This window comes from Plectropomus leopardus, chromosome 16 (genome assembly GCF_026936395.1).
Source record: "Plectropomus leopardus strain MGB_pleo_1.0 chromosome 16, ASM2693639v1, whole genome shotgun sequence".
Taxonomy (NCBI): domain Eukaryota; kingdom Metazoa; phylum Chordata; class Actinopteri; order Perciformes; family Serranidae; genus Plectropomus; species Plectropomus leopardus.
The window spans coordinates 28842156-28868974 of record NC_142191.1 but is presented as its reverse complement, the minus strand read 5'-3'; the positions used below and the strand labels follow the sequence as shown (position 1 = coordinate 28868974).

The 26819-nt window shown below is 40.4% G+C and overlaps 1 long non-coding RNA gene across 1 annotated transcript in view; it reads left to right on the top strand.

Moving 5' to 3' along the window:
- Positions 1–16525, top strand: part of LOC148186937 (uncharacterized) — a 33564-nt gene extending 17039 nt beyond the window's left edge. Inside the window, exons 3-4 of the long non-coding RNA XR_015779073.1 lie at positions 13908–13958; positions 16255–16525. This is a non-coding gene — a long non-coding RNA (uncharacterized LOC148186937). The remainder of the gene's footprint in view (positions 1–13907; positions 13959–16254) is intronic.
- Positions 16526–26819: the final 10294 nt, after the last annotated feature.

Here is a 26819-nt window from a genome sequence, read left to right as displayed (position 1 = left end):
GAACATGGCAAATTATTAGTTATCCCACACCTCTCAATGAATATTTAGGCGGGTTTCCATTAACCCTCAAATTGCGCAGATTGAAATTGCAAATATAAAATACGCCTAATGGAAACACATCAATTTAAAACGAATACTCATTTAGCGCAAAAAAGTTTTTATGCTCGCATGCGGTGGTAGCCAGGAGGCTGCAATGACATGACCTACATATGAACTTGTCATATGATCTGGCGTGAAGGAAGATTTCAGGTCACATCATTTAAAGAGCGACAAAGACAAATGCAGGACTTTGACCCAGGAGACAGGGGTCTGTGTCCTATTTAAAACCAAAAGTCAGTGTTAAGTTATTCAAAATTATGTATGTATGTGACATCATGTCACGCTGTCACCTCATGTGCTTAACGTAACATCTCAATGTGACCAACCATCATTCTTTCCCTAAGCCTAACGTAACATAATTCATATGATGTCATGGTGCTAATTTGGAAGATATCATTTGAACTGTTGTATGTCGATCCATCTCTACAAACTGATCTTGTTTGGTCAAGCATTATTCAAACCCACAAACCTTTATTTAACATTTCAATAAAGATCACAAGAATTTCAATATGTAGAATATTTCAAGAAATTGGTATTTTGATTTACGAAAACGTCTCAATTCAAGTTCCATTCACTACCTTATTTCAAGGCTTTCATGTGCCTCTTGTGGTCTTCTTGCGAGGATGGAGATAGCTCAGTTGTCGTCACAATCACATTCTGTCTATTGAGAAAGACTGAGATTTAGCTAAAAGCTTTGAAAAAACTTGTAAAGGAATGTTAAATTTACTTTTCTTTTATTAATCTATTTATTTTTGTCAGACCCCTGTTTCTAAGGTCATGAAAATCCATGTCATTTTGTGTTTTAGATTTACTCAGTTTTATCATGTAGCTTCAGCTGACATTTAAGAACCAGAGATGAAACAGCGGTGTTATTAAAGAACACCCTTAAAACGAAGCTTCATCTGTCAGTTTTCCAGGGTTTTGAAAAGTGGCTCCTAAAGCCCTTGATTTTACATGAGGTCCCTGAGATCTCGATGTGCTGATCCAACCTCACACAGCCTCAAAGGCCTGGACAGTGTTTACATGTGCGCAGCCGCTCCTTTGATGGTCCTTCCGGCCAATTAATGACAAACGCGTGGCGAGAATCTCTGAGCTCTGGCCTCAGTAAACAGGACTGCTGCTGCGTGTGCTGCTTCAGATCGGCAGCATTTAAAGCTGGAATTTAAGAGGCAACAGGAACTAGTTCAAGATCACAACTGTGAAGCCCCCGAAGCCTCGGTCATTTCAACTACAAGGCATTCTTACAGCCTCAGACCATCAGTCAGAGCGGTTATGAGATACTTTAAGGACCTGCTCCCCTCGACTCATTTGATTGATATCTAAAGTTGCCACATCCATCACTGTTGACGATCACATTAGTCTTATTAATGAGTTGCATTTGTCAGGGGGTCATTTGGACCACATTTGCCTGTGTAGAGATATCATATATCAATGTTGCAACATATATTTTAAATGTTTTGGTTTTATGTGAATTCTCTGGCATATCATAGGTTTTCAGGTCCAGGTTGTGTTGGTAGCAAAGAACACCAGCATCCTTCAGCTCATTCTACACAAGCCATTTCCAGGCCAGCTTGGTCACATCAGCAGTTTTCAACCTTTTTCATGTCAAGGATCTCAAAATTCAAATGCATTAGGTCACTGATAATGATCACAGGCCCCTGAATTGAATCAAATCATAATTGCATCATGGCAGACTGTGATATTAGACAATGCGGTGCCATTGTCCAATAAGTATTGTATTGTAATGTGATGAAACTTGTGATTTACTCCCAGAATTCATACTATTTCATCCTGGGGTCGGAGTCGGGCGACATCCAAATGATTCTTGATGGGATCGAGTTGGGCAGGGTTGTATTTTAAATGCTGCAGTGTTGGTCTGTTGATGTCTAATAACCAAGTAGATCCAAGGTGACCCACTATTAGCTTTAAATGCCTGATGAGTCATGACAGAAGAGAAGGAAGAAGTTATTTGATATCAGTGTGAACTGATATCAAATATCTAGAAGCTCCTCATGGTTCACATGACTTGGTATATATATCACATCAGCGGCAAAACCTTGATGGGGACAATTTTATTCGCAATGTGAATGTGACTTGAGTCAAAATGTGTTATTTACTCAGCTGTTTCATGTTTTGATGCTTGGGGTCTCAGATCTCACACACTAGTGAGGTTTAGCGATGTAAGACTGGATTGTCTGGAGTAAATCTGCAGCAGGTGAAGCTACAGGGACACAATCACACAAAGCTGGATTTTTTTTGTCTCAAATATTTTTGAGTAAGTTCAGAATTTTAGCCTGTTGACACAGGCATTGTTTGTTATCAGGAAAGGAACGTTAACTCACTCTCAGCACTGACTCAACCACATGTATCTTTACATAGTGTGTATTTAAGGTGTCTGACGCATGACTAGATCAGAGATTATCTCTGTAACTTTATTCCAATGTGTGTTCTGTAACTGGAAAAGCTGCATTATTAAATTCAGTATAGATACAGTGTACAGCTTGTGAGAATATTCAAGAATAGAAAATGTGTTTCAGAGATTGTCACCTGGTATAATACCACCTATTGTCAAATAGAGCTGTAACGAATAAACAGTTAGTTGTCAAATACTGAATTAATCAGCTAATTTGATAATAGTTTAATTGGTTTGAGGAACATTTTCAAGGGAAAAATTCTTTGATTCCAGCATCTTAAATGTGAATATTTTCTGCTCTCCATACTCTATGACAGTGAACTGAATATATTTGGGTTGAAAACAAAACAAGACACCTGATGACGTCATCTTGGGCTTATAGAAAGACTGATCAACATGAAAATTATTGTTAGTTGCAGCCCTATTATCAAATGGTCAAAAAGCACCAAAGGGCATCTTATACATTGCAAGACCTGGAATTACACTGGAGGTTGTTTTGTTGTTGTTTTTTTTCTCTTTTTGTCCACCTTTACGGAATAGATGTACACAGAAAAAGCACAGATCGAGGTTTGCGATATGAAACTAAAGCAAGCATTAGGCCACCAGGAAGCATCACTAACTGATTCTTCTAAATTGGTATTGATACCACATGCATATCAAACTATCCGTGACTGTGCTGGTTAACGCGTTTAAATGCAGTTGTAGGTTCTGGCTTAGATTGTGGCCCCTGGCCCTCACCGTGCGGGCTATAATTAGCTTGAAGTTGAAGTCTGACTGCATTTTTATTTGTTTTTTAGTTGTTATCTCAACACTTTACCTGAAAGTAATGACAAACAGAAGAACATTCCCCCGTCCCCACCATTAAAGACAGATGAACGTTGTTGTTCTGCTCATGCCCCTGCAGCTGTTTACAGTGAAAGCACAGCTGGTATGAGCAATGGTCCACTGCTAAGCTGCACATACTGCCTAAATGATCCTCAGAAAGAGGCTCTTTCTTGTTAAAAATCATTTGAAGCAGTGGTGCATATATACATAATCAAAGCTGAAAAGTGAATGTAATTTTCCCCCCTGGCGGAGAACAGCAAATAACTCTAATGATGATGATCTTCATGATGTTGGGAGAGAGAGAACCGGCTGCTTTGTTATGTTGTTGTGTTGTTGTCTTTGCGTGGACACAGCAACAATAAGAACAGAAAGCAGATATTCTTTTATCGTGTAAAAGGAAGTGACCCTCGATTTTCATTTCAACATGTTCACTCTGATAGTTTCGTGTTTCATATCCTCCCACACGGACAGTGAGTATAAAAAACATCGAGGCCATCTGATTGTTCAATTTCCAGCTCTGGATGGAGGCGCAGATGAGGAAGTAACAAGTTTATTTCAGCCCGAAAACACTGTAGACATGTTTTTCAGTGCTCCAAAAAAAAAAAAAGAAACATTGATTTAATTTTACAAGCATAAATGTATCATCATCTGACATTAACAGTCTTTGTTCTGGCCATGGGGACCGCCTCTGCTGTAAAACCATGCCAGGTTGGCAACCTTGGTTTTTGCCTTCTCCAGCTCAGAATTTGCAAAACGATCTATCTTAGGGTTTATGCTGGTCCGCATGTCCTGAAAGATTTAAATGTCCTGGAAAAATACAAAAAAGGAGAAATTTGGGGAAATACTATCTGTATTTATTGATCATAAAAACAATTGATTGGCAGGTTATATGAAGATTGTCATCATAAAGACCGAGTCAGTGGACTCACATGCATTATAACAAATTAAAAAAAAAACACACATTATAAAAGTTTTAATCTGTTCCCATTTAAAAGAAACAGCAATTATCAGATAAAAAAAAATAACCTATTTTAAGTATTTATATTTCTGGCTTGATGTTGGTTGCTTGCATTAGCTTAAAAACCATCTTCACATCGAATTTTGAACTGTGTCCAAATGTTATTTGCCCACCATATTGAAAGCACTGTTCCATCTTATAACCAGCGCAGTCTTGAACTTGTGAGGGGGCAACTGCAGTAGCCTTTGCTTTTACGCAGTGGAAGAATCCAGTTAGTTTTGATGCATCTGTAACAGCCCGAGGCTTCCTTATTTACATTTTTATTGGTGCGGCTTTGACACTGCACCTGGTTTGTAGAGCACAAGACTCAAACTGCTGGTCAACTGTAGTATAGTAATCAGTGAATGTAATAAATCACTGTCTTGCTCTTAATGTTCATGCATCACAGGTGAGTGCCACTCTGGTGGCTTTCCTTAAGCTGCCCTGTATGAGCACAGTCTCTCGTCAGCGTTTTTTCTTCTAGCTAACGGCTACAACTGTAAACACTTATATTGATAGTATCATCAAAATTCTTCACTTTTACAAAGTCTGCATATTGTTTTAGCCATGTTACAGTACTGCTTCTCTACGATATTGTAAAATTCAAAATGTACCCAGAGGCACCTATTCTAATCACAAGTCTTATGTGATTCCAAAAATCTGGGGTTTTTGCTGGAGTGTTTTTCAGTTGTACTTTTTGGATATTGTGCAGTCTGAGCCAATAATGCTAACAAAAGGTCTCCCTCGATTATACTAGCCTGTCTGGCTTTTGGAGTATATCCAGTGACCTGGACAGGGGTAGTAGATTGATCTTATCCAGGTAGGTCAGAGCAGGGGGCGTCAAAGCTCCCGAGCAGGTCTGCGTACTCTGCGTTTTTTATCTGATGCTGATAATCGCAGAGAGGCCAGCTGGGGGGATCTGGGAGGGAAGGGAAGGCTGTGTGGCTGCCCGCCAGCTGGCAGAGGACTGACCTTAGAGGGGTTGTTTTGGGTGTTGGAGGCTGGAGTTCCTGGATATCTGCTCTAGGCCACAGCACTGCCCTGGTGCACCTGGTATTTTTACACCAACAGTGATTGTGGCAGTAATTCAGCTCAGCCCACACTGCATTCACAGCACAGTGTGTTGTTAGGCTTGTTCTATTAGCTAAATGTATGACAGAGTAAATGTTGTAATAACAAGGATCTCACGGACCTTTAAGCTGCTATCTGTTGTTGACATCACTTCTACTGCCAGAGATTTTGAAGAGGATTCTACACAACAAAATTCTTCGAAATGGTTAATTGATAATGGGCTGAGTTGGATGCAGCAGATTAAAATGAAAAGTGAAAATCATCTATAGCCAGTAGGAAAGGTCAGAGCAGCTTCTCTTTTTTTCTGACCTTCTCATCTATTTTATCACCATAGAAACTGAGAGAGGAGGCAGAAGTCAAGTCAGGCCAAGTGGTCTTGTGCAAGGCGCAAAATGACAGTTTTTTTTGTTTGTGCGGTTCAAAGAATGGTAGCATAATACAAATGTTTTCAGGAATGGACATTCAATTAAAAGAACTGAGACAATTCTCTGTGTTTACCTCTCACAGCTGCTACAATGGTCGAAGGCGTCAAGGATGCAATGATCATGTAGTCACTAAACACATACCGGAACAAAGCGCTTGAGCCTCCCTGTAAGTCAGCCAGAGTGGAGGCCTTTCCTGCAGCACAGAGCAGGTCAATTTTGGTATCCTTCATAGTGAGGACACTTGCTATTTCAGATGCATGACTAAATTTAACAGACTAATTTAGAACATCGGACACAGATTATTGTATTGCGTAACTGTCAGAGTTTTTTTTTTTTTACTTTGCAAACTATAAAGTGTCCCAATCACTGACAAGTACTTGAAGGGACACCAGACTCTCTCTCACCTAACACTGAAGCTCCGTGGGGCACAGTGTCTTCCTCTCTCTCCTGGCGCTGAGAGAGACACCGTTTCGGGTCGGGATCCCATCTCTTCCTCACCTAACAGTGAAGCTCTTGAGCGCAAGGTGTCAGTGTCTTGGGGTACTTTAAATTTTATATAGTATGATGTGTAATTTTAAATGTGGGGAAAAAGACTACACTGGATGCGGAATCGGTATTACACACAGAGCAGTATAGGGATGGACGGGATTCACCAGGTCCTTAGATGGTAGCTTCGTAGAGTTGTATATGAATGAAGAAGTATAGAATTTATATCTGAGGACTCTCCTATACAGAACATTTTGTGAGACTACATCTAAAGACCTAGATTTGAAGTCTGCTTGCCTTAACATCGTATACAATGGACTTATGCAGATCCACGTACTTCATTCATGTCTTGACTTAATCATGAAGCATCCTGGTTTGTTTGAAGTATACTGAAGCTTCAACCCAGCGCAGACGATCTGAACTTATACTTCATTAGAAAGTGTGTCTCATTTGCTCGTTTTACATGAATGTCTTTTTAGCTGCTGCTGCACTTCTTGGTAGGATATGCTTTATGCTAATAGTGCTCTGGAATCTGTCTGTCAGGAAAAGGGGGGTTGGACTTCCAAGTGTTTGATTTGTAACAAACTTCTAGGTTTGTCACTGACCTCTGCTCTTATAAATATATGACATTCTGTGCTTGAATGCATTTTCAGCATTATATGTTTATATTTTCAACATGTAGAGGTGAACTCCAACCTTGACAATGTTCTTACCATGAACTATCCATTGGACTACAGGACAGTGCTACTCCAGTGGCTCATATATGCACACCAAGATCAAAGAATGGTAAAATTGGCACCAGCTTCCTGTCAGCACTGCTGATGCAAGTCAGTGGGAATGGAAACAATTTGTTTCACCGGCTCGTGCAGTGTCATTTATCTTCATGTGGTTTGTATTGTTTAAAAAATCCTTGAAATGATGTGTAGACAAATGGTTTTATTCTTTATCGCCAGTGCTGACACATGGATAGACAAAAACTGATTTCTTTTAAACAAAAACACCAGCGTGAAAACAGGCTGAATGTCTCGTTAGTGATCCACAGTGTGTTTCCCGATTTGTTTTTTTTTTTTCAAGAAAAACCTTCGTCAAATTCTTTAGAGATATAGAGTGACCAAAGTATGTCTCATAATACAGTATATATTCATGCTCGGTTTAACACATTTTAATATGTCTGGATGTAGTGTCGGGATGTACAGGGCTCACCAGCAGAGCGCCTGTCTGTCGATAACATAAATAATGCATGTAAAACCAAGATTAAGCAGAATTGTACATAACAGCATTCACCGGAGGAAATGGTTTTCTTCCACAGACAGAAATCAATATGCTTGTCTGCATTAGGTTCTGCTCAGGGATTTTGTTTAGATGTGACAAAATGAGATTAAAGATACAACTGATGAATACTGCATAAGACGAGTTTTTTGTGTTTGGCACTGTTGAATATCCAAGTTTTCTGTAGTCGGTGAAATAAGGTTTTTAGTAAGGAAAGAGCAAAAGAAAAAAGCCTGCAGATAAATAAAAGAAGATTGAAAATCACTTTACAATCAGGCTGAGGTTCCAATAGCTGGTTTTATTGTGAAAAAAAGACATCAACAGTTTAGAGGATGTGCAAGACATGACTAAATTAGAAATTCATTACAGCATCACCAGTCGGTGTTTTATTTAACACATAGTTATGGCAACATCCACATTAATGTGTTTTCATTTGAACTGTTCATACAGTTACATCAGTCGTGTTCGTCCACATTACTCAGGCATTTTGGAGACCCTAAAACCTAAAATCCTAAAAATGAGACCCTTAAAAATGCCGCTGATGCCATTTTAGTTTGAAAACTTTGGTTCAAGACTAAAACATTGCTCCAGAGACTTTTTAAAACAATTATGCAGAAACCCTCATTTCATCTGACTGAGTCTTATCAGTCAAACATTATACATTATACATGATAGCTAGGTCTACATACCTGTGATTTTATACTTTTTGTGTCGTTTCTCCCTTCCCATTGCCATGGCTTCCTCCAAAGATGGATAATGTTCCTCCTCGCTCTAATAGGTTGTTGTATTTGCTTTGCAATGACTCCCAATCAGTTTTCCACCGCCTTTATATTCGTCTCACTGAAACTAAGCAACCAACTAAAGAATAGACAGTCTGTTTCTTGTTTATATTAACATTGTTAAATGTATGTGACTGGTCACGTGATATGCATTTTTTAGGTGTGTGAGTATGAACAGAAATGGTGCTGAAATGTTTGTGTGTACAGAGGTTGGCTACATTCTAAAATTTTAAAACAATAAAGTATTAGTGAGATTTGACCTCATGCTGCAGTACTGATTACAATCTACAGTGGTGTTATTATTTTAGTAGTGGGCCAACAAGGGTCAATCCTTTGTGGACCATGAATGTGCTCAGGTCTTCATGGCATCTGCATATCTAAATTCTTTCAGATTTCTTTATATAAGGGGACAGTTTTGGCCTGATGTTAGTGAAAGAAGAACGGTCTGGGGGTCATCAGAAACCTCAGGAATCATCCTGTGGGGACCACGAATATCACAGCAGTCTTGCCTGTTCTTGTGTTAAACTGCCGTACAGACATCAGCATCTTTAGGGCGCCTCCACTGGTGTGACGCATCTATATGACCTTTAAGGCCAGTTGACTTTCCCATGTTCAGTGAGTCAGACTGGGGGGTAACGCTGACAGAGGGCTCAGAAAGAAATGAATTGCTTTTTAATGAGCCCTTTTGTTCTCCTGTCTGTTTGGATGTAGAAACACTGAAGGCTTCTCCTCCATCCACAGGACATAGGCTCATTTATCCAATAAAATGTGTAGCGAGTGTGATAACACTAGCTTGTTAAAGCAGACACAATCAGTCTTCAGTGCATACCAAACTTCAAATATTTGTTATCTGTGAGCTGTTCATTATTCATGGCACCTGGCTGCAGTGATTCACACAGTGTGGAACTGGCATGATGTTTAAGGTAGCCATCATACAGTTTTTGTGTGTGTTTGTTTGGACATTTGTTAATCCTTCCAAGCCCTGCACCGAAAAATGCCAAATGTAGTATTGGCCTGGAGTGTGATTTGGACATAATAGATGTAGAGGGGAGACTCATTTGAATACAAATTTTGGGGAAGCATGGAGGCTAGGATTGCAATTTGGATGGGCTCACAGATAGAAATCACCCTGTCATTTCACTGCAGTGAACTACACTGAGATTTAAAAACAAGAAAGGTGTCACCTGTTATCTTTGTCCCACAGATCCCTGATTTGATAAGTCTGTCCTTGTTTTTTTGTTTAAGATTGTAATAAATAATCATGACAGTGTCAGAAGAGTAAAGGGTGCTTTAATGGTATTGTATATTGTACATTAATGGGTTTCAGGTGCAGCTGTATGAGTTCTCTTGTGGTAAAAATTTCATGTTATATCAGGTATGGATATCTAGATTGAAAAGATCAGTGCCAGTTTGCCTGAACACAGCATAAAAAGGTGTTGCTTGATCACCTGAGGCATCATGTTTGACGGATTTACAGTGACAGTCCAATCCATACCCCCACCACCACCACCACATTCCCTCTCACTGGGGACAAACACACATCAGTGCAACTGCAAACCTTTACGGTAGCTTCCCCAAAGCCCTCTGCGGCATTCCCCTCTCGCTAAAGATAAGAAGGGGATGCTGTAGAGCACAATGAGCACATTATGCCCCGTCACGCTCTTAATTCCCTTTGACGGATGGAAGGAAATTCTTCGTTATTTGACACACATGCACTGCTACCCATGCCTGCATATAATCCCACGTCTGGAGCTTTTTTTTTTTTTCTGCGTCGGGTTTATGGGAAACAGGTTGAACATGTGCCTTGTACGCTACAGATCATCACAACCGAATGAATCAATTGGAATTAAACAGTTAATCTCAATTGGGCTTTTTCATCCTTGACAAGACCTTTGGACCTTGCTCTGTTGTACTCCATCAGGGGCTAATTGTGATCCCCGTAGACTGGGAATGTGAGCTCTCCCCCTTCCTGCTCCAGGGCATATGTACATATTCTCTGTGGAATGCCGGAAAGGCATTGTTGTCGTCTTTGGAAAGGTCTTCCGAGGTCTACGAATGTTATGTTCCCAAGCCCTCTGCATAGTGTAACTCACAGTCCACTAATTGCTGGAGTTGGAGTTTTCATTGAAAGAATGGCGAGGATGTGGTCACAGTTGCTTGGGATTTGTCTGGAGGGATAAAGGCATCGGTGGGCACGTGAACAATGTTGGAGAGGGATACAAAAGGAGCAGCTATGAATTAGGGACCATTACTAAATACCATGGCTGCTGAGCTGAGAGTCATTGAGTTTGTCCAGGAAAGTCCTCACTAAGGGTGTGACTTCTACATGTTAAACATTGAGAAAAAGACAATCATATCCCTCTCTGTGGCACGACCCAGCCATACGTACTGGGGGGAAAATATGTTCACTGGAATCAGTGGCTTTTAAAAGGGATTCACAAGTTAAGTGACCTGTGCTTAGATGGATTGTTTATGTCTTCTTCTGCAAAAATATAATCTGGAGTATGAAGGTAATTTGTAAGGGTGTTGAAATGAATCGTTTCTAACATGCATCCAAATGCGGGCGTGGATGATTCTGCATCAATGCAGTGACAGTACGTAGTTGATGATAACCATGTAGCATTGCATGTTGATTTTCAAGGCTGCCGCTGGACAATAAAGTTCTGCAGTTCAAGAGAACTTCCTGGTAGCAACCGAAGACAGTATATGAAGATGGACGACATGACAGCTCCCCTAAAGCAAGGTTATTTAATCTTGATCGCCCAATGCAGGTCCTAACCATGTTAGTGAATGCCGTAGGCTGGCCTAAAAAAGTCAAATACATGCCAAATAAATTTTTCCCAAAGTTTTTGTTTTCATGATGTTTGTTTTTAATGAGTTAGTAAATTATAAAAAAGGGGGCTTTCCCGCCGTGATTGACAGCTATGGTTGCGCTTGCATTCAGTGAAGCTGCTCATGATTAGTTGGACAGGTGTTTGGGCGGGAACTCCCCCACGACGGATATCGTTACTGCGCAGATGCAGGGCTCCTAATGACAACACCCTCGCAAGATGGCAACACTCGTACCGGAATATTTTGCCTTCACTTCAGCAATAGCGGGGGGTAAGTGGGGGCACTTTGTCCATCTTTATTTACAGTCTATGGTAGCAACCGCTGCTGTATGGTAGCAACATCACATTGAATTGTGGGAGAGAGAAGAGTGAGCTAAAAATTAGTCGTGTATAAATATAGAAAATTGAGGATGCAATGCATCATGGAATTAAATCAAATGGAATCATTGACGAGATAATCGAATCGAATCATGAGACTGGTGAAGATGCACAGCCCTATTGATTTGTACTTACAAATCAGAGACTGTATCGCTACGGGCCAATTCATTTAGGATAAGAACCCAGTATTCATTTTTTTTAATTACCTGGTCTAGCACAGAGAGCAGCTATGTTCTACAAAATCTTTAGTGGGTTACAAAAAGGTATTTGTAAAAATCTGAGGATCATTTAGCAGAAGGAGTGTGAATAAGCAAAGAGGAATGGTTGAAAATACTGCCAAATACTGGGAAATATATAAAGGAGGCAAGGGGGAAAATTTCTTCAGTATGAATTCATCCTTCTAAGTTGGTATAACAGGTGCCATAAAAATATGTGGCATGAGACTCTCTCCCTCCCTCTCTCTCACTCTCTCTCGCTAGTGATTTTAGCAAATAAAATTCCAATTACTTGATGTTTTGTAATGTTCAATGTGAGATTCTGGGGCGCTCCAGCAGAGAGAATCTATTTGTTGCAAAGCGAATGTTCTTGTTGCTTGTTTCAATAAGGGAACCATAATGGATGTTGCCTTTTTAAAATATCACAATGACTTACAACCCATTTTCACACAACCCACTCTTTTCTATTATCCGAGCTCTCGCAGGCTCTCGCCTTAAATAGCAAAATGAGCCGTTACATCATATCCAGCGTGTTTTGATGTGAGGCAGCAAACTAACCAGGAGAATAGACGCTTTATCTCAACTAATTTTGTTTTAGCTGCTCTTTTCTTATGGAGAATAAAAGGTCTCCAGGTTTCCCCAGTGATTGGCCCTTCACTGGTTACACAGTCATCTTGTGTAAATGGGGAATTCAGTTACAAGTGACAACAGTGCTGGCTGAGAGTCTCTGGCTTGTGCGTCAGCAGCGTCTTTGGAAGAGAAAAGGCAATTTCAAACAGTAGAAACTGCCTGAGGTGGTCACAGCTGCTCATACGTTGTCATTACTCAAAAAATCCATCCTACACTTTCTCTTTTTGGTCCTGGTGTATTTTGCCGCACAAATCTATAGCTTTAGATTCTGTAGCCAGATTATTTAATGCTGTTCGGTTTAGCAGTGTGTTTGTTGTAACCATGGCAACAGCATGGGCTCGACATATTCAAATGTTGTACTTTGTCACCTGTTGCTTTTTACGTTATGCAAATCCCATTGCTGTGGTGAGTGATGTCAGATCAGTGGTTTTGCATGTTTATCTCTTTGCTGCATATCACATGTACTTTACATCAATGTGGCCGTTTTTCACAGCGTGTGAGGAGTGTGTAACCAAATGTTGCTGTTGTTGCCACACACAATGCCCCGCATCTGTTTATAATACTGTTGTGTTGCTTGTTGTGTGATAATGTATCTGTATCGTGACAGTGTTACCAGCAATAACTTAATACAGACACGATGTTCACTCTGATGAATTACTGAGCTCAAGCCAGTTTCAAAAATAAATTGAGATCGCAAACTTCCTGAGAGATAACAAAACCAAACTCAAAAATCTAAAAAAGAGTAAACAATAAGGAAAATGGATATATTTTTATATGAGCAACAATGATCCTTTCAACTGTCTGCCAAACAAGGCTCAGATTTTTAACTATAAACATAAAAAAGACACACATTTTAATTTTTGTTCATTGTGGTTGGTTCCATTTATGGACTGTATAAAAATAATGGACATAGCCACCATGATGTCAGCTATTGGCTGGTGGAGTCCCATTTGGAAGCCTCTAATTTTGGCAGTCGGACGTCACTTCTTGGAAAAAAATCTTGCATTTTTTGGAGCCAGATGTGACCATATGTGGAAAGCGCATGGAGCTGTGGAGGAGCGAGGGGTGGACCAGACTCATAGACTTTGGTGACACCTTGCAGACAACCTATCACTTAAAGCAGCCATACCCGTAAAAAGCAAATAGCTTTAAACTTTAATAAAATATGAACAGGTGAGGTATGAAAAAAATTCACCCCCTAAACAGTATTCAGGAGTGGGGAAATTAGCTATAGAGATGAAAACCGTTTTTTGCACGAGGCTGTAAACATGTTTATTTCTGCTGTAAAGTTGGACATTTTAACATATGTATCCATTGGGATTGACTCTGATTTGGAGCCAGCCTCAAGAGGCCATAAGAGTACCTGCAGTTTTTGGCATTTCCACATTGGCTCCATTTATCAGTCGCTGGAGGACGCCATCTTAATAAAGCTTTTTATTAAATTATTTACTCAGCTATGATAATACAGCTGCTCTTTCTCTCTTTTCAGGCAATCTTGTTTGCAGCAGACCAGTCATTGTGAACACTTTGCTGTAACGAGGTCAGTTTTGATTTACAGACACTTCCTTTTGATAGAGAAATAACCTTGACCTTGCACAAAAATGTTCATTCGGGCTAAACACAAAAACTAACGCAATTTAGTATTGGACTTCCATAAAGTATTTGGAGAGACAGAATTTTTTAAAATAATCGTCGAAATCAAACCAACAGCACCTGGGGCATTCACGACTACTGAAATTTAGTAGTCATCATCTAGTCCCGAGCCATCAGAGTCATCAGAAGGCTCTGAGAGGCTGTTTACAGATGAGCTGTAATCTGATTACATGAAACCCCAGCAGGCTTGACTGAGAAACTGCAGTAACAACACGACTGCTTTCTTGTAGGAATAGCAGGAGTCTTTCCTTCTCTGAGTACCTAAATTCTTCATTTTACATGGCATAACGATAAAAATGATTGTTCAACCAAATGTTGTAAAAGAAAATAGCTCATTTGTGAGAAAAGCAGAGCCAATATGTGCATTCATGCCAGTTACTGTATATAAAGATGGACAGCGAGTCTCTACTTCCTCCTACTGTACAAAAATCAAGCCAAAGTATCCCTGATATGGCTGCCTCCATCTTGCGCTGGCAACATCATACCATCAATCAGGAACATACTAAGGCTTTCATGGCAGCATCGCGTCACTTCTATTAAACCTGCTCAGTGACTCAGTTATTCCTGTTCAGAAGATAGTCAATTATTTCTCCTGTCAAGGTTGTGAATCACAAAGACAACTGCTACACCATGCCACTTCTGCTGTTTCCCCATTTGCTCTCCAGCACCTCATTAGCATTCCCTTTGAACAGGCGCTGCTCAGAAGGAAGGGATGGCAATCCGTCTCTCCTCAGGGGCTTTAGTGTGTCTTTGGTGCTGCAGGAAGAATGGGAGGAATCATTTCGTACTTTGTCAGAGATTCAGCAGGGATTTTTTTTTAGGTTTTGCTCATGCAGGAGATCGAGATCTGTGTTGTGTCTCCGAGTGGTTTGGAAGACTTCTCTGTCTGCAACTTCAGACAGAATTATGACCACAGTCTTTACTGTACAGCACATGAGCACAGGGCTTTAGTATTTGAAGATGGGGCTCACTTTGACTGTTTTGCCAAAGAAGAAACTGATTTCTCAGCCTTTGATTTCATGAGAGATGTATTTGAATTGCCTTTGGGTGAACTCTTTAAAAACCTTGTCTTCTTGAACTCAAATAGATGAGTTATATGGAGTTGGATGATGCTTTAGCTGAACACATTTGTGTATGGAGGCCTATGCTTTGGCATAAATGACACTGTCACCTCTCCATGCAGACACACATCCTATCATTTATGCTTTCTTTTTTAAGCCTGCGCGCTGGCAAAAGCTGTGGTTGGAGAAATCACGTTTTTTCAAGTTGTCCATCCATGAGTCTGTGCGTACGCCCTTATGTGTGTACATCTGTTCATTCACCTGTTCCATTCTTGCGACATCTCAAGAACGCCATGAGCGAATGCCTTCAAATTTGGCACAAATGTCCACTTGGACTCATTAATGAATTGATTGTCTCATTTTCGAGAACATAATATCTGAAGAAAGCCTTGAGGTAGTTTCTTCAAATTTGGCTCAAATGTCCACTTGCACTCAGTGATGAACTAATTAATTTTTGTTGGTGAAAAAGTCAAGGTTAATGTGACCTTGTGTCTGTCTCATTCGTGTAAGCACGATTTCTCAAGAAGTCCTTGAGGGAATTTTCTCACATTTGGCACAAATGTCTACTTTGACGCAAGGATGATTAGAATTTGGCAGTCAAAGATCAAGGTCACTGTGATCTTGTATCCATCGCATTTTTGTGAATGCGATAGCTTTAAACAGCTGTAGAAAACTGTAGAAAACTGTAACAGCAACATGACTGGTTTTCGGAGGCAAACAATCACAAGGCCGTAATTCTACTTTGTTCCTTGATGGTGGCGCTAGATTAAAAAAGCAGGGGATCACCAAAGTCAGGTAGGATAGTAGGATTCATCCTCTGGAGACCATGGTATTTCATGGCAATGCATAAAACATTTGTTTTGACATTTCAGAGGGGGTCCAAGCGGTGGACCTACTGACAGTAACTCATGAAATAAAACTGATCATATTTACTTCATTTTAACTAGATGTTTATTTCTTTCCCCTTTTTAACAATTTGATTTATTTAAAAACTTCATATGCATATGCAAATGCCATAATTTGAGGTAAAGACATATTCTTGTAAACTATGTGTTGTAAACTATTTTATCTTTTTTTTTCTTTTAAGATTATTTTTTCAGGCTTTTTTGCCTTTATTGACAGGACAGCTTAAGCGTGAAAGGGGGAGAGAGAGAGGGAATGATATGCAGCAATGGGCCGAGGCCGGAATCGAACCTGCGGCTGCTGCAGCGATGACTCAGCCTCTGCACATGGGACGCCCGCTCCACCAATTTTAATTTGCATGCAAAATCTGCATGATGTGGCAGGAGAAATTGCCTGGTATTCCCAGGAGAAGCTGGAAATGTTTTAAAATAAACTATATTCACAGGTTATTTTATCAGGAGTAAATTGACTCTGCTTGTCCAGAGGTGGAATAAAAAAGGGGGAGAACAAGGAAGCAAAAAAAAACACAACAGGAGTTCCTGAGAGGTTAAACAGTAACCAGTTTGAGCTGCCTAAAACACATCCAAAGAGTCCACACACGGAGTGAGTTCGTGTGGTTACAGCAAATATTTCAAAATGTCCATCGGCTGTTTTGTGTGTGTGTGGGGGGGGGATCAGACTGCCAAAACATGTCACAGTCAAATTTAAGCAAAATGAAGCTAGAAAAAACAAGCTTTCTCTTGTGTTTGAATGCACCATTGGAAGAAAGGTTGACCCTGAAATAAACAAAAGAAAGAAAAGAATTGCAGCTTCAAATTCTACAGCAGAAAGTCCTAACTCTGATCCCCAATCTGATTTTTTTTTTTTTGATGCAGTGGGTTTGTTGCAGCAATCCAGTTATGTGTGAGCTGGTATTCCCCAGCCCTCGCTGTCACCCCCCTTCCTCCCCTCTCCCACCTCCTCGTACCCCCTCTGCAGTAACTTGTGCCTCAGCCTGACTCTGCTCTGGAGAATCCCGGTGACCTAGATTCAGTCGAAGTTTACTGCCGGCTCCAGCCCAGGCTGTTTGCACTGCGCTGCCAGCGCCAAAATCCACGCTGCGCTCGCACATCAGCGCTCTGACCCACATCTCCATGGCAACAGCTCCACCATGCCTTGCCGATGCAGCAGCGGCGGCCGTGGCTGGCAGAGGCCATGTAGCTCCCTGACCTGCAGAGTGGCGAATGGTGGGGCAATACCCCCCTTTTTCATATTGGTTTTATCTCCCATCACCCCCTTCACTCTCACTCCCCAATCACTGCCCTGCATGCTGATGAGTGGATTACCAAAAACACATATGAAGATGGAGTGGTGTGTGTTTTTTCTCCATTTGTACTTTTATATCTTCTGGTAGTGATAAAAGTGATAGGTTTGTCTTGTCTGTGTCTCCTTTAAGCCTCACTCCCGTCGCTCCTCCCATCCTGTGCCATATGCTCCCATAATTCACTGCCAGTTGCTTTTTTTCACCCCACGTGTTGAGTTGCTCTGTCAGCGGTCTCAGCCCTTTCTCCATCTTGACTATTGTTGATGTTCAAGCCAAACAACACTCTGAAATATTACATTTTAAAACACATCAACATGTTTTTTTTTTTCAGATATTTATCCAGAGGTAGGGATTGGGAGTGACTGCCGACAGTAACAGGTTTTGCTGCTAGCTACAGCAGTTTTTTTGCAGCTCACACAAAGGGGAACAGAGCAGTTTGGGTTCAGCTCTCATTACAGAGTTGGCCGGTATCGGTGTCCTCGTCTCTTGCCAACAGAACGGCCTGGAATAAGACTGGCCCCGCTCGATTTTATCACAATAACACACTGTCACTTCACATTTACGTTGGGTGAAACCCACCCTGCCAACTGCCACCGTTCGGCTCCGATAACACCGGTGACAATCAGCACTCTGTCTGTGCGTCTCTAGGTACCCGCTGGGGCAGTTTGTAACATGGCTAATAGCCACATGGTGGCTGCCAGGCGGACTCTCGGACAAGCAGATTCCACCCCATCTCCATGTTCACCCTAATAATCAGAAAGCCCCAAAAACCTACGCTGAGTGTAAAGACTTAATATATATAACAATAATAGTCTTGACAGTTAAATCTACATGTTGCAAGTGCAGCCATCCAGGATTGAAAACTCTGAATATGTTTGGTTGAATCTTAATTTGCTTTACTCATCAGTTATGTCCCTTCCTCACAGGATCAGTATGTTTACATGCACAGTAAAGTCGAGCTATGGTTACAGCGCGATTAGGCCATTCAGTTGGACAGTTGTCCTTGTCCCAGTATGCAAGCACCGGGCGACATCTAATTTATTGACGAAAGTATGTCCAACTCCGCCATGGTAGGTGGCGATATGCCCCCTTTCAGCTAGTTGCTATTAGACCTTTTACGATACACACCAAACAAGTTAGCAAGTGACGTGTGGGTTGCATGTTGAACATTGAAAACAGTGATAACATGGATAGCACTCGCCATCTTGATACTTCGTCTGGTTTTGTTTTCTTCCCTTCTTCCTCTGTTTTTCCAAGCTTTCTTCTATAAATATGTGCTTTTAACTTCAAAGTCCAGAGCCGGGACTATGGAACATGAAAGCCTAGGTCATTTCAGGTACCATTAAGGTGTATACGTGAAAGAGTAAATGGACCCCCAACAGCATTATCTAGGTGTGTTACTCGTACTTTGAGAAATTTGACTTAGTACAAAATCTGTGCAACTAATATTTTTACATGTATTTGAAAAGTCCAGTTTTCGTCGGGCTAAAACAATAATGTGACTTTATCTAACATCATGTGAACAAAGTGAATGAAATACGATCCAGGAAAATGGACTGGCTCCATTCAAAAGCACAAGATGGCTAGGCTTATTTAAGCAGGGCTTCTATAATTTTAACTGCAGGTGTAGCTACATGTATGTCTCTGTTAGCGAGGTCATTCATTTGGTTGCATCTATCTTGCTGTTTCTGCACTACATGCAAATCTGGACGAACCGTACTTCAGAACAGGGGGTGGTGAAAGTGCACCAAGCTGTTTGGTAACTGCCAAAATACAAGAATCAATAAAGCGAAGCCTGCGCACTAGTTAGAGCTCTGCTGATCTCACATGACGTACTCCTATGACTAGGACATAGGGGAAATGCACCCTTTAAATTATGGCAATATATGGGAAACATATTACTGTCACTCCCCAAACCCAGCTGTGCTGAATTTAGCGTATTCTTGTGGGAAATAATGAGGTCAGAATCTAGTCGCCAAATAGGATCTCTGTACATATTATACATATTATCCATTCTCATGATAATCCGTTTCACATAAGCTGTCTTCCTGAACTTGTGCTAATTATGTTACGCCCTTTTCCCACTGCTTGAGAGCTTAATAATAGACAGATGCATTTCCACCTTTTCAACATCTGGCTAGAATGTGGTGGTTGAAAGACAGATTAAGATCTGTTTATTGATCATCTCTAATGCTTCTTGGTTGTATGTACAGTTGGCTTTTTGGTATGAAATGCTATCTGGAGCCCCAGGGAACCCCTGGGGGTGTCCAGGTGGTCCCAAAAAATGGGGAATAATTTATTTTCAATCGCTATAGAAGTGAGCTCACTTTGAGTAAGAATAATAGGACTGAGTATTCTGATCACAAGTTTCATGAAAGAATTCTGGTCTTAATCATATCCAACAACCAAAATCTTTTCAGATGAAGGTCCCTGAAGTAAAATCTTTTCACACAGGGGTCCCTGACCTAATGTGTATCATTTTAGGGGTCCTTTACACTAAAAGAGTTTCGCACCACTGCATTAGACCGCTTTATCAACAGCATACACCATGTTGAAATTCCATTGAGATGGGGAATGGTCTTTAACTTGAAACTGAAGGATGATTTAGTGCAGTGGTTCCCAACTGCTGGGTAGCAGGTCCATTCTGACTGGACTGCAAGTGAATCATGAATGTGTCAAGTTTATAATGAACACACTTTATTTTTTAGTACAGTGAATTTCTGGCACAGGGCTTTTATTTTGAAGTGCCAAGTCTGTTTATTCTTGTAATGGGTTTTGTTGCTTTGGGTTTTGAGCTAGTGTTGTTTACATTTTGTGAAATAAAAATGGACCCCATGGCTGGACCAATTGGGAACCACTGATTTAGAGTAAAGTGCATGTAACCCAAGTCTTTGGTGGATGATGACATTGATTTGGATTGCAGATGATTATTCATTTCTTTTATAAGTTTTTGTTTTCAGTAAAATGGTTGTAGTTACACTCTAAATAACTTGAGAGTGTGCTCACTTTTGTGCAAGTGGGCAAGAATAATAGTAACAGCGACAATCTATTCAATTCCAAGCTGCATCTTAGATACTAATGGACCATGTTCCACTTCATTACATCATAGTACATTGAAACTGCAGCTAAATCTTCTTTTCAGAACGATCCCTTGGTCTTATAGCGTGTCAGGAAAGTCCCAAAATAATGATTTTCCATCCAGAAACTCCTTATGCTTATCTCTATCTTATGGCCAAATGAATCCCAGATTGTATCCTCTAAAGAAATGAAGTGGCCGTAGGCAGAATGGTACAAATATTTACCCACAAATTGAGGCAATAAAGAGCTGTTAATGTGGTGGATAATGTGATACAGTCTGTTTGTACCGGCTGACAACACAAGCGCAGCTGTTTGCTTCAGTCATCGTGTGAAATAAGATTCTTCTCACTCTTGTAATGCTGAATTCTCTTATCCCTGTAACACTTCACACCTGTTTTTTTTCCATGTCCAGTGAAATCACAATGAGTCATTATGAAAGACCATCTCACACACACACACACACACACACACTCTCTCTCACACACACACTCTCACACATGCCCTATCCTTGGCCTTAGGGTCATTGGTCTGATATTCCATCTGAGCTACCTTTCTTTGGCCTAAACAAGCTTTTCCAGTTTGTGAGCCTTATTCCATGGCAACCAGAGAAATAAAAGTCTGCTAAACAAAGAGTCCAGAAAACCTAATGTGTTGATCACAAATCTTCCCCCAGTGAATGCAACTAAATGCCTTTAGTTGTGTAAGAAACCCAATAGGGAGGTTCTACCGACTCCATTTTCAGTCCAACCGCTGAAACTGATCCTGAAGACTAAATTTCAGCCCAAGGCCTCAAACAAGGTCTTGTAAGGTTTTTGTCATCTTTCACACACGTATTCACTTTTGAAAGGATAATTCTAGTTTCAGTGCTCTGCCATGCAAGTATTTTAGTTTGCATTTGCCCTTAAAAATACCTATGTGTGAACATGAAAAAAACTGTACGAGCACAGTTTGGTAGTAAAGATTACAACCTACTGTAAGTTTATAATTATTTAAAAATAATAATACTAATCCAACAGTTTGACAACCTGCAACTTGCCAATCACAGTAAGGTTTTCCCCAAACAAGTAGCCAGTGTCAAGTGACCATCGCAGACAAAAGTATTGGTACGATAGATTAGAATTCAATGTTTCAAGAGGAGACATGGCTAAAAACGAAGCCCATTCATTGTTATTTTGAACAAAGTTTTGCATTAACTGAAGTGGCTACAATTAATGTTAGGATGGCAGCTAGTTACAACAAAGTGGCTATAACCATAGATGTATTAAAAGACCTGAATAACCGTTGAAAAACCGTTGCTGAATGAGCCTTAATTACATCTCATCCACTTTTCTCTCCCGCGAGTGGACATTAGACAGAAGAAGGCTTGGAAGAGGAACAGCTCTCGGTCCAAGTTGGGTCAGCCTCATGCTGATACCGGCTCTCCTCTCTCTCTTCGTTTCGTGCCTTCGGTCTTGTTTCTTCTCTCTGCTCTGACTCGCCGTTCAGCACAGGCCACTGCTGGTGATTCTCTCACGGTCTGCAGCATTCAGTCCAAACCCCACACAACTTCTCTGGATATTGATAAGTATCTATCGTAGAAATGTTGTGCTTCAGCAGAAGTAACTGAAATGGGGATGAAATGATTTATTCATGCGGCTTTTCTAGACTTTCGAATTGTTATTGACCGAACTGATCAATTCCTGATCAGGAATCGAGTCATTTCACGGGAGCTGTGACACTAAAAAAAAATGCATTCACTGATTAACATTCTTTTTCACAATCTAAGTCTATGAGGAAAAAGTCTTTTTAGGCCCAACCACATCCCATGACAGACCCGGATGGTGGGTTCTGGGGGCTTGCTTAGAATAACGTTGAAAAGGTACTGTGACCCCCACTGTCACTTCAATGTCCACTGGAGCTGGGGGGACAAAGAACACAGATTTAATACGAATTAGACCGAAATGTTCCCATGAATAGCGTCCTCCGATTCTATGTCCTTAACTGGTTTTCACCTTATAATTGCACACAAGTAGTGGTCAAAGAAGTGCTCAGATATTTTTCTGCAGTAAAAAAAACTACAGTAAGTGTAAAACTACAAAATCATGCATTTAAAATCATACTCAAGTAAAAGTAAAAAATCATTAGCATCAACATATACTTAAAGAACCAAAAGTAAGAGCACTCATTATGCAGAATATGGTCTATTTCAGCATAATGTGTGCCAGATTGTCACAATCTTCCTGTCTGATTGTATGACCGCTGACATTTGCCCCACATTTCTGCCACATTTCAAGATCTCAGCAAATAACCTGGCGAGTACCACATTATTATTATCAAAAAGCATGATTGCCAAAACTATAAACTACTGTGTGTGGGGGGGGGGTTCTTCTTTGGTTTTTCAATGGTCCGACAAGCTCTTCCTTTGAAGCAGTCTTCCCCTCTTTTCTCTTTTAACTGTCTCTGCTTATTTAGGAGGACTTTCAGTCTTAGACTGATCTCCCCCAACCCCCCTCCAGCTCCAGTTCCCAGCACCTCTAAGCCATACAATAAATCCAGACTTGCCAATTGTAGTCCAGCTGTTGGGTACGAGTTGTGCCATGATCACAGACTGATGCGTGAGTTGATGTGAGCACAGGCTGGGGGCCGAACTCACCGCCTCTTCACACAATGAACCACCCAGAAGCCCCTTATGAGTCTAATCCTTTCCCACCATTGTCTACATATTCCTAACTACAAATGGCAACCGTTATTCATATGATTGCATTTGTGGCTTTTGGTGATGTAGTTTGAGAGTTGTGTTGGCCAGTCTGGTTTGGTTTCCCTAGTAGTGTTGTTTGTGCCCCCCAAAAAGGCTGGCCTCCTTCACCCTGTGCTGTTTTTGCAATGATTTGGGTCTTGTCTTGATGTGACTCACAAAAAGCAGCTTGGGTTGCAGTCCTTTTCTTCCAGACTCTGTTCTCTTTTTAACAGGTTTTTGACTAACCCTTGGTGCCACCGTTGCCAGTGCCCAGACTTCCAGACAATCTAAAATGTGGCCTACAGACTCGTTAACTCTCAGCTCTCTTTGTTTTGCCAAGTAGTTCCTTTTTAGAGGAAGTCTCATGTATTTGTCAACTTGTGTCACTGTTCAAATTAACCGGCTTAGATAGTGGACAGTGGATCCATAAAGATGAGCTCATTGTTTGATTTGGGATTAGCCTGCTCACATCATTTTCCAAGTGGATGATTTTGACCAAACAGGAGCTTGTCACATTGGATAACCGCCCAAGATCACAGAAGGCTGTATTAAAACATTGAACAGAGTTATTTTCAGCACAGTCCATGAATTATTTCTGCAGCTGTCAGACTTCTTTCTTTTTCATCTCAGACAAAACATTTGCTGTTGTCTGCTTGTAGCTAACCCCCAAAACACAACCTTTTCCTACCAGACAGATGTATCAGGCATAGGTCCTAGCTTTTGTTGAGAGACGTGCGTGGAAAAAAGTGTGAGGGGAAAATGAATCAATTGAAGAACGCTATGTGCCAGCCGTAATAGCTCCAGCATTGTATAGTTTTGTCCTGCACCATCACTGCCTTCAATGGTGCAAAGTTAATGTGAAGAGGCATTTGGCAGATGGCTGCCTCCTCATCATGAAAGGATGTGAATAGGGATATTTTGCCCCTTTCCTTTCTCTTCTTGTGATCTCTCCACAAGGCACCAGAGGCACAGAAGGAAGCAAGAGACACACAAGAGACAGAAACAGAGAGTCCTCTAAACTTGTGTTTTGGTTGATTAACTTGTATTTGTTCCTCCACCCTTGCTCTGGGCCATGAACAGGACTATGTTGTCTTTGGTGTTCCCAGTTTGGGAGTAGTTTCTGAAGGTGTGTCAGGTTCAAAAAACTCAATATTGTGCAGCATGATAACGAGAAGTCAGATGATTTCTGATATTTGAGAGCCTGCTATGGGATATATGCACCCTAATGCAACCCCCCTAGCTTCAAAGAACTGATGCGCTGCCAACATTGCTTCCGTACAACTTTTGAGTCTTATATATAGTTATATTTTTGAATGCGCCACAAAAATTAGCACCCGTTTTGCATGTTTGATAGACCTTATTAGTGGTTATCAGCCTCATAGATCTTATATGGGGTAGATGGTTCCTGCTATAACAACTAGTAGGTTCAGAATGGCGTTATCAGCCCATTTCATCGCAGTGTTTGTTGTTAAAAAATATATGTGAAAAATTCCACATAAGGAGGTGGCTGGGGTGATGGGCGGGTCAAACAAAACCAGGAGACCAGGGCTTATGTTCCCTGTGAAACCAAATATCAGTGTTATGTTACAACAGCATAAGACGTGTTATGTTTGAAGTTACAGAAAAAAAAGAAAATAATACATTTTGGCATTTTATTGAGGTTTTTTACTTTACTTTTTTCTTTTCCTATTTTCCAGTCATTTTCTTGTGATGTCTAATTAATTTCTAGCTAATTTTTGCGCCATTGCTTCTTCACACGTTTCAAGGGGTTATTGGGCTGATAACAACATTCTGAACCTACTAGCAGGTGTAGCAGCACCCTGCCAACACATATTTATGAGGCTGATAACCACCGGTAATCCCAATTGAAAGGTCCAGTGTGTAGAATTTAGAGAGATACATTGGCAGAAATTGTATACAATATTCATAACAATGTTTTTATGAATGTAGTCAAATGAAATGAAGAATTGCATTTTCATTAACCTAGAATGAGCAGTTTATATCTTTGTATAGAGTCCGCCATGTTGTTTTTACAGTAGCCCAGAATGCACAAGCCAAACACTGGCTCTAGAGATAGCAATTTACATTTTCACACTGGTCTCGTACCTTTTTGGAACATGGGAGAAGTTCCACTTGGTTGCAATCTATAATCTCACCATTAGATGCCACTAAATCTTCCACACTAGACCTTTTAATTGAGTCATTACAATCAAAATGGGCGAGAGTGGAACCATGATCACCAATGTTAATGCACATTCTGTGCCCGTGTGAGAGGTAATTGCTTGTCTTCTGTTCTACTAATCAATGTGGATCTCACTTAAATGTCTCATCACATGCTCAGAGTTGTAACTGGCACTTTTAAAGCTGCTTCAAGAATTTGTTTGGCCTCTTTTGGGCCACGCGCCAGAACAGTCGTCACAAAGATCACATGTGGTTGACATAGTAAGTTGGGTATGACTGATTAGCAAATTATTGCCTAATTACACAGACAAGTAAAACATAATTTATTTTCAGGCATGTTTTTAGCCACCTGATCGATGCAGGTTCAGTATGCACTCTATCTAAATTTAACCCTGCTTTTGTGTCCAATAAGTTGGTAAATGCTCTGCAGTGTTCACCTGCAAGTTGCTCACAGTGTGGTGTGTGTGTGTGTGTGGTGCAGGACAGGTAGTGTACAGTGGTTTCATTAGGGTTTTTTGCTGAATTGAGCTGCCTGATGTGGCTGGAAATTGGACTGATGAGAGCTAGTAAGACAGCAAAACTGCAGTCTGTTGGCCCAATAAAAAGACAATGAGATGAGAGACTGAAAAACTTTATAGAGGGGAACTAGAGGGTTGGAGATTATTCTCTGCAGGTTAATCACTTTGGGTGACCTCTATTACACATGCTAACTTGATCCGGTGTTTATACAAAATGTTGATTTGTGCTGCTTTAATTCTTTTGAATTATTTATTTTAATTATTTAGAGTAATTTTGGAGGAAGACAGCAAGATAACAAACAGATAAAAACAAGCAAAAGTAAACTGTTAGGTCAAACTGCCAATCAGACAGCTTTTTGTCAATATTTGCCTCTTTATGCCAGTCAATGTTGTGACTCAACCACTGATACAGGCTGACTAGTGCAGTCCCAAACTGCAGAAATGGCAGTTTGGGACACATGGCCCAACAGCTCCCAATGTCCGACTGACTGTCTGGTGTTGTGTACCAGAGCCCAAAAGGATAGCAATGACAGTTGTCTGCAAGATGTCTCCCAGTGCTATTTGTAATCCCAAGTTCTTCTAGCAGGGCTTTTTGTTTTCCCAATTTAACCCTTTAAACCCCGAACAAATTGGCTTAATTTCTTCAAAAAACATGAGCATTTTATGCCTAAAATGGTCTAAAAATCAGCAAGACATTCATTTTTTAAAAAAGTAGAAAAGAAAATTAGAAGAAAATTACGTGAAAATCTGTGATAAAAATCAGACGAAACAATAGATAAATAAATTAATTAATTTCATAAAAAGACATTGAGACAAGTGCTTAAAATGACACTTATTATATAACATAATTTTAAATACATAATTATGATAATAATGTATAGAATATCTAGTTTTTCCCTAGCTTTTGTTTTCTCATTTCTCTTTATATTTTTCCCAGCCTTAAAAAAAATATTTTCTAAATCTAGTAATTTCTAGCAATTCATGGAAC